Consider the following 8,634-nt stretch of genomic DNA (forward strand, 5'->3'; position numbering starts at 1 on the left):
GTGAGCCTAGACAGTGTGCCATGGTACGTCACTCCTCCATTGCAATCATCGTGACATGTTATTTGTATGCCAGTTCTATTAGCCAAGTTTCTTAGGGATAGTTATTACGAGTTATCCTAAGAAAATAAGCACCTGTGAATATAAGCTCCATGTAATAAGCCAACCAGTTCTTTTCATTGTGTTTTCAGCTTATCTTTGGTATGATCAGTGGAAAGTCTAGATTGCATTATATTTTTTTCATTTTGCTACCCATATGGAAATTAATTTGACTTGCAAACATCACAAATTGAACCCAGTGTAGTAATTAATATGATAGGAAAACAGACCAGCACTATTTGCTCAAAATGCAAATACAAAGATACCGTCTACTTGGCACAATCTACTTTGGTCAATATTTTCCATAGAGATCCCATTGCCTAATTTAAACGAAGAACGCATGACCCACATTTAAATGAAGAACAATTATTTATTGAAATTCGATGGTCCAAGTGGCTGGTTATTATCGTATAGCAGCACCACCTAAAAGCATCATATAGCAGCAGCAACAGCTCATAACAACTCATCATATAGCAGCAGCAGTCTGCAATTCATCATATACTAGCAGCAGCTCATAGCAATTCATCTTATAGCAGCAGCAGGAGCAGCTCATAGCAATTCATCATATAGCAGCAGCAGGAGCATCTCATAGCAATTCATCATATAGCAGCAACAGGAGCAGCTTGTAGCAACTCATCATATAGCAGCAGCAAGAACAGCTTGTAGCAACTCATCATATAGCAGCAGCAGCTCATAGCAATTCATCATATAGCAGCAGCAACAGCTCATAGCAACTCATCATACAGCAGCAGCTCATAGCAATTCATCATATAGCAGCAGGAGCAGCTCATAGCAATGCATCATATAGCAGCAGCAGAAGCAGCTCATAGCAATTCATCGTATAGTGGATCAGAATGAAAATTTGGCAAAAAATTAAAGGAGATCCTCACCTTGTTGGATGAGCTCATCCTTCAACAGCACCTCAAGGCCATGGCCTGGGAGGAGGGGAGGGGGAATAAGGTGCCTTCTGCCGCAGTGTGGCATCAGCCGTAGTTGTGCAGCGCCCGCCGGAGTAGTGCGTTGGACGAACCACAATGGAGCAGCTGCTAGAGACCATGAGAATGAGGGGCAGCGCCAGAGGGAGGAGAAGCCAGGGAGATTTGCCCCTACCCACCGAACATGTAGCCTAGCTGGACATAGCATCATCAAGGACAAGGCCAGATGGGACCAGTGGCGACGGCTCGCTGGAGGAACCCTAGTGCTGCAGGCAGGGGATCGAGGTAGAGGGAAAGGGGAGAGGAGATGCAAGCGGGCAGGGCAATGAATGCTTGTGTGTTTGTTTTTACTTGAGGGCCAGGTGTGACATGGGCATCAACAGTTGCATTTTGAGTGTAATATAGGCAGAAAACAAAGTCATTTCACTATTCCCCTTCCCTTCAATTTTTAGTGAGGTTCTACCCGAAACACCCCCCTCCAAAGCAAAATTAGTTAAGCCCAAGCCCATAACTCAAAAATGACTTCTTTACATCTTTTATGGCTTATTTTGACAATATGCCCTGAAAAGGCGGAATCGAACTGGTCCTTAACCTGCAATTCAATTGTGCGTGCAATGATGAATCACTCCTGCCTGCTATCTGTACATTCAGGCATCATCATACATGGCATAACCTAATACATTTGCATTCCATTGTAGAATCTAGAATATGCAATGTTTATGTTAGTTCATACATTGCACATGATGTTTAAATGCCCCTTAAATCTGGCCAGTCAAGTGATGGTCTTTAAGCCTCCTTCTTTGCTTCTTTTCTTGATATGTAAGATTTGCTCACACATCTGTTCAATTGCTTGTTTGCATCAGCCAGCCATACTAGGACTGTTTGCTTTGATTACTTGTTGTTCTTGACATAACACTATAACAGAGCTTGTCAACGATTTAAACACTAAGGGCTGATGTAGTGGGGCCTTGTCTAACTCATAGGTGACATAAAGGTTTGGTTGTACACTACAGTAGGCTCTCCAAGAGTACCTGGAGATCCAGTTCGAAGGTATGCCTAGTTTTTACATAGTGCAGACATAGTAAATGCTCATTTAATTGTGTGCAAGTGCAAGAGATGCGGCATGTTTCATTATGTGGTGTTGTTTTGTTATAATCTCATTCTTTTGTGTTCATAGACTGGAAAGTATGCATATTTATCTTCCAAGGAGACGAGTAACTAGTTTGTGTCACCTTGCAGAGGGGGTGCAATGAAGATAAGATTGAGGATTTCCAAGTACAAGATGTTAGGAAGGAGCATTGCAAGAGAAGTAGGAGCTGCGCTGAGCCTCTTCAACCTGCTAAGGTAAGTCACTGTATGCAACTCAACAGTTCAATTCCTTGTTTGTTTCAGGCATAGTTAATTTTCTCTTTTCAATTGCTTTATTTGTCCTCAGTTAATGAGATGCCCAAATAATCATGCCTGATGTTCGGTACTTGTATCACTATTAGTTGACATAATTAAAGGCCTTACCATTTAATTACTCTGCCGAAGTGTGCCTGAAGCTTTGAAGTCTATTAACCAACTATTATTGCATGAGGCTCACAATCTAGTTTATACTACGCTAATGATTGCATAGTTTTGCCTGTTGTAGTATGTTTGTATGAAACCCTCTGCTGTTCATTATGCTCCCTAAGACTTTAATTGAGGCACAGAATGGCCAACTGCTTGCTTACTTATACGCAACGTGCTGTCTAAATTTGTAACTTGTCTGTGTTTTCGATTGGGCCCCAACATCATGCTCCTCTGGTGAGCTAAGAGGGATTTCTGTATGCAGGCTGCACAGACTATCTTTTTTATAATTTTTAAAATATCACCTGCTTATGCTTCATGACATGTAACATTTTTTTGAAAGTGACGTGTAACATTATTGTTAGTCCTGTTTTGCCATGTAGTACAAAATAGTGTCTTGTTCGCTTCACTTTTGTAACTATATTTTTGCCCTAGTCATGTGTACTTACAGAAACATTTCAGGATGAAGTGACATCAACACGAAGATCTGCGAGCAGTGCGGCATGGCCGTTACCGAATGATTGTGGATTGGAATTGGAATGTGCTGATGTTCTCGAGCATCAACTAGAGGTGGCAAGACAACATGTACATGATTGTCAACGTATAATCAACAAGTTGAGACTGGACATGCAGGTATTAGATGCAGGATTCAAAAAATGAAACAAGACACTGAGGTAACCATGAAGGAATTGGAGATTTTGCAGACTGAAATTTGTGCTATCTGAATCCGGCCAATCCTATTTTCTGAAGAGATTATAGTTCAAATGAAGTTAAGTTGATGCGCGTCCATGATGTATGAGCTGTATTTGCCCAGTGTATGTAATTTGTTGTTTGTGTATGCTTTATTATCACCTGTGCCGAACCATAATGCCGAGTGGGTATAATCGGATGTAATTTATTTATTGTATAGTGTAGGATTATTCTACCTTTCTATGCCTTGATCTCTTTGTTGTAATAGTGTAGGATTTTTAGAGGTGATAGTATTGAGTAGGATAATTCTTTGAATATTCTATATCATTCAAACGGGGGCCAATTCGCCCGACCATGGCCCTTCACGGGCCGTCGGATCCATGGGCCTTCTACGTCTCGTAGGATCCATGGGCCTTCTACGTCTCGTAGGATCCATGGGCCTTCTACGTCTCGTAGGATCCATGGGCCTTCTACGTCTCGTAGGATCCATGGGCCGCCGGCTCATTTATGGGTCTTGTACGGGCCTTTAATGGGCCGTAGACGGGCCTTTAATGGAAATCGTACATTTTATGGGCTGACCATAATGGGCCATTAATAGGCCGTATTTGGTGATGCTATGAAAATGGCCCAACAGACTAACGGTCCACAAACGGGCCGATTGTAACGACGGGCTGAATTTGGCCCACAAACAGAAAATGACAGTAACGGGCCATAAGTAACTGAATGCTGCAAATGAGCCCAAGAATAAATGGGCTCTCAGAAGGCCGAAAGTTAACTTGGGCTGGAAATGGCCCAACGGAATAACGGGCCGTTAATGGGTATAAAGTGATACACTGTTCATTACGGGCCAGTTTCACCATGGGCCGTTAATGGGTGTAAAGTAATACACTGTTCATTACGGGCCAGTTTTAGCACGGGCCGCTAATGGGCCAAGAGTTACAAAGGGCCTCATATGGGCCGAAAGACGTCATGGGCTATACATGGGCCAGAAGTGAAAACGGGCTGGAATCATATTGGACGGCCTAGATGACGCTACTGGGCCTAATTCGGATAGGGCGTAACGGGCCTTGGGTTAGCGGGTTGTAAATGGGCTATATGCGAACATGCCGTTAACAGGCTTTCCATGGGCCGGCCCGCCAGCTTTTGACCAAGTTAAATGGGCCGGCCTTTTCACAGGAATGGGCCACTATTGGGCCGTGCCACGTGTCGACGTATCATAGGCGCCTTCTGTCCAGTGAGTGGATGACATATGTCCCAACGATGAGCCGACACGTGTTTCCTCTAGCCAATGATGATTTTACACGTGGAAAATCCCCATTGGTCGGGGCTGTTAACGGGTTATCGGATCCAAAACCCGACCCGATAGCTTAACGTCGTTCCGTTACGATGGATGCCACGTGTCGGTCACCCTTGACGAAAGCACTTCTGTGACGCGCGATTTATCGTCATGGAAGTGGACACTTCCGTGATAATAATTTTGGTAATGTCATGGAACACTTCTACGACAACATAGGTATGACTATCTTGATTCTGTCATAAATTTGTCATGGATGTACATGCATGACAAAAGAAGCGACCTACTGTGACAAACACGTATCATCACGGAAGTGTATTTTTTTGTAGTGATGGAGTCTTGGTGCTGATCATGTTTTGCTCGTGAGAGAGGCTTAGTCAATGGGTCTGCAATATTTAGATCTGTATGTATCTTACAAATCTCTATGTCTCCCTCCTTGACTTGATCGCGGATGGAATTGAAGCATCTCTTGATGTGCTTGGTTCTCTTGTGAAATCTGGATTCCTTTGCCAAGGCAATTGCACCAGTATTGTCACAAAAGATTTTCATTGGACCCGATGCACTAGGTATGACACCTAGATTGGATATGAACTCCTTCACCCAGACTCCTTCATTTGCTGCTTTCGAAGCAGCTATGTATTCCGCTTCACACGTAGATCCCGCCATGACGCTCTACTTGGAACTGCACCAACTGACAGCTCCACCATTTAATAGAAACACGTATCCGGTTTGTGACTTAGAGTCATCTGGATCAGTGTCAAAGCTTGCATTGGTGTAACTGTTTACGACGAGCTCTTTGTCACCTCCATATACGAGAAACATATCCTTAGTCCTTTTCAGGTATTTCAGGATGTTCTTGACCGTTGTCCCGTGATCCACTCCTAGATTACTTTGGTACCTCCCTGCTAGACTGATAGCAAGGCACACATCAGATCTGGTACACAACATTGCATACATGATAGAGCCTATGGCTGAAGCATAGGGAACACCTTTCATTTTATCTCTATCTTCTGCAGTGGTCGGGCATTGAGTCTGACTCAACTTCACACCTTGTCACATAGGCAAGAACCCTTTCTTTGCTCGATCCATTTTGAACTTCTTCAAAACTTTATCAAGGTATTTGCTTTGTGAAAGTCCAATTAAGCGTCTTGATCTATCTCTATAGATCTTGATGCCCAATATATAAGCAGCTTCATCAAGGTCTTTCATTGAAAATTCTTATTCAAGTATCCTTTTATGCTATTCAGAAATTCAGTATCATTTCTGATCAGCAATATGTCATCCACATATAATATCAGAAATGCTACAGAGCTCCCACTCACTTTCTTGTAAATACAGGCTTCTCCAAAAGTCTGTATAAAACCATATGCTTTGATCACACTATCAAAGCGTATATTCCAACTCCAAGAGGCTTGCACCAGTCCATAAATGGATCGCTGGAGCTTGCACACTTTGTTAGCACCTTTTGGATCGACAAAAACTTCTGGTTGCATCATATACAACTCTTCTTTAAGATATCCATTAAGGAATGCAGTTTTGACATCCATTTGCCAAATTTCATAATCATAAAATGCGGCAATTGCTAACATGATTCGAACGGACTTAAGCATCGCTATGGGTCAGAAGGTCACATCGTAGTCAACTCCTTGAACTTGCCGAAAACCTTTCGCAACAAGTTGAGCTTTGTAGACAGTAACATTACCGTTAGCGTCAGTCTTCTTCTTGAAGATCCATTTATCCTCTATGGCCCGACGATCATCGGGCATGTCAACCAAAGTCCATACTTTGTTCTCATACATGGATCTCATCTCAGATTTCATGGCCTCAAGCCATTTTGCGGAATTTGGGCTCATCATCGCTTCCTCATAGTTCGTAGGTTCGTCATGGTCAAGTAACATGACCTCCAGAACAGGATTATCGTACCACTTTGGTGCGGATCTTACTCTGGTTGACCTACGAGGTTCGGTAGTAACTTGATCAGAAGTTCCATGATCATCATCATTAGCTTCCTCACTTACTGGTGTAGGAATCACTTGAACTGATTTCAGTGATGAACTACTTTCCAATAAGGGAGAAGGTACAATTACCTCATCAAGTTCTACTTTCCTCCCACTCACTTCTTTTGAGATAAACTTCTTCTCTAGAAAGGATCCATTCTTAGCAACGAATATCTTGCCTTCGAATCTGTGATAGAAGGTGTACCCAACAATCTCCTTTGGGTATCCTATGAAGACACATTTCTTTAATTTGGGTTCTTGCTTATCAGGTTGAAGCTTCTTCACATAATCACCACAGCCCCAAACTTTAAGAAACGACAACTTGGGTTTCTTGCCAAACCACAGTTCATAAGGTGTCGTCTCAACGGTTTTAGATGGTGCCCTATTTAAAGTGAATGCAGTCATCTCTAAAGCATAACCCCCAAAACGATAGCGGTAAATCAGTGAGAGACATCATAGATCGCACCATATCTAATAAAGTGCGGTTACGACGTTCGGACACACCATTACGTTGTGGTGTTCCAGGTGGCGTGAGTTGCGAAACTATTCGCATTGTTTCAAATGAAGTCCAAACTCATAACTCAAATATTCACCTCCACGATCAGATCGTAGAAACTTGATTTTCTCGTTACGATGATTTTCCACTTCACTCTGAAATTCTTTGAACTTTTCAAATGTCTCAGACTTATGTTTCATTAAGTAGATATAGCCATATCTGCTGAAATCATCTGTGAAGGTGAGAAAATAACGATATCCGCCGCGAGCTTCAATGTTCATTGGACCACATACATCAGTATGTATGATTTCCAATAACTCTGTTGCTCGCTCCATTGTTCCGGAGAACAGAGTTTTAGTCATCTTGCCCACGAGGCATGGTTCACAAGTACCAAGTGATTCATAATCAAGTGATTCCAGAAGTCCATCAGAATGGAGTTGCTTCATGCGCTTTCCACCAATATGACCTAAACGACAGTGCCACAAATAAGTTGCACTATCATTATTAACTCTGCATCTTTCTGCTTCAATAGTATGAACATGTGTATCACTACTATTAAGATTTCGTAAAAATAAACCACTCGTCAAGGGTGCATGACCATAAAAGATATTACTCATAAAAATAGAACAACCATTATTCTCTGATTTAAATGAATAACCATCTCACATCAAACAAGATCCAGATATAATGTTCATGCTCAACGCTGGCACCAAATAACAATTATTTAGGTCTAAAACTAATCCCGAAGGTATATGTAGAGGTAGCGTGCCGACGGCGATCACATCGACTTTGGAACCATTTCCCACGCGCATCGTCACCTCGTCCTTAGCCAATCTGCTCTTAATCCGTAGCCCCTGTTTCGAGTTGCAAATGTTAGCAACTGAACCAGTATCAAATACCCAGGCACTACTACGAGCACTAGTAAGGTACACATCAATAACATGTATATCAAATATACCTTTCACTTTGCCATCCTTCTTCTCCGCCAAATACTTGGGGCAGTTCCGCTTCCAGTGACCAGTTCCTTTGCAGTAGAAGCACTTAGTCTTAGGCTTAGGTCCAGACTTGGGTTTCTTCACTTGAGCAACAAATGGCTTGCTGTTCTTCTTGAAGTTCCCCTTCTTCCCTTTACCATTTTTCTTGAAACTGGTGGTCTTGTTAACCATCAACACTTGATGCTCCTTCTTGATTTCTACCTCTGCAGCCTTTAGCATTGCGAAGAGCTCAGGCATCGTCTTATCCATCCCTTGTATATTATAGTTCATCACGAAGCTCTTGTAGCTTGGTGGCAGTGATTGAAGAACTCTGCCAATGACACTATCATCAGGAAGATTAACTCCCAGTTGAGTGAAGTGGTTGTGGTACCCAGACATTCTGAGTATATGTTCACTGATAGAACAATTCTTCTCCATCTTGCAGCTGTAGAACTTATTGGAGACTTCATATCTCTCAATCCGGCCATTTTCTTGAAATAGTAACTTCAACTCCTGGAACATCTCATATGCTCCATGACGTACAAAACACCGTCGAAGTCCCAGTTCTAAGCCGTAAAGCATGGCACACTGAACTATTGAG

Source organism: Triticum urartu, chromosome 5A, assembly GCF_056163025.1.
Source record: "Triticum urartu cultivar PI428250 chromosome 5A, HENAU_Tu73, whole genome shotgun sequence".
NCBI classification, from domain to species: Eukaryota; Viridiplantae; Streptophyta; class Magnoliopsida; order Poales; family Poaceae; genus Triticum; species Triticum urartu.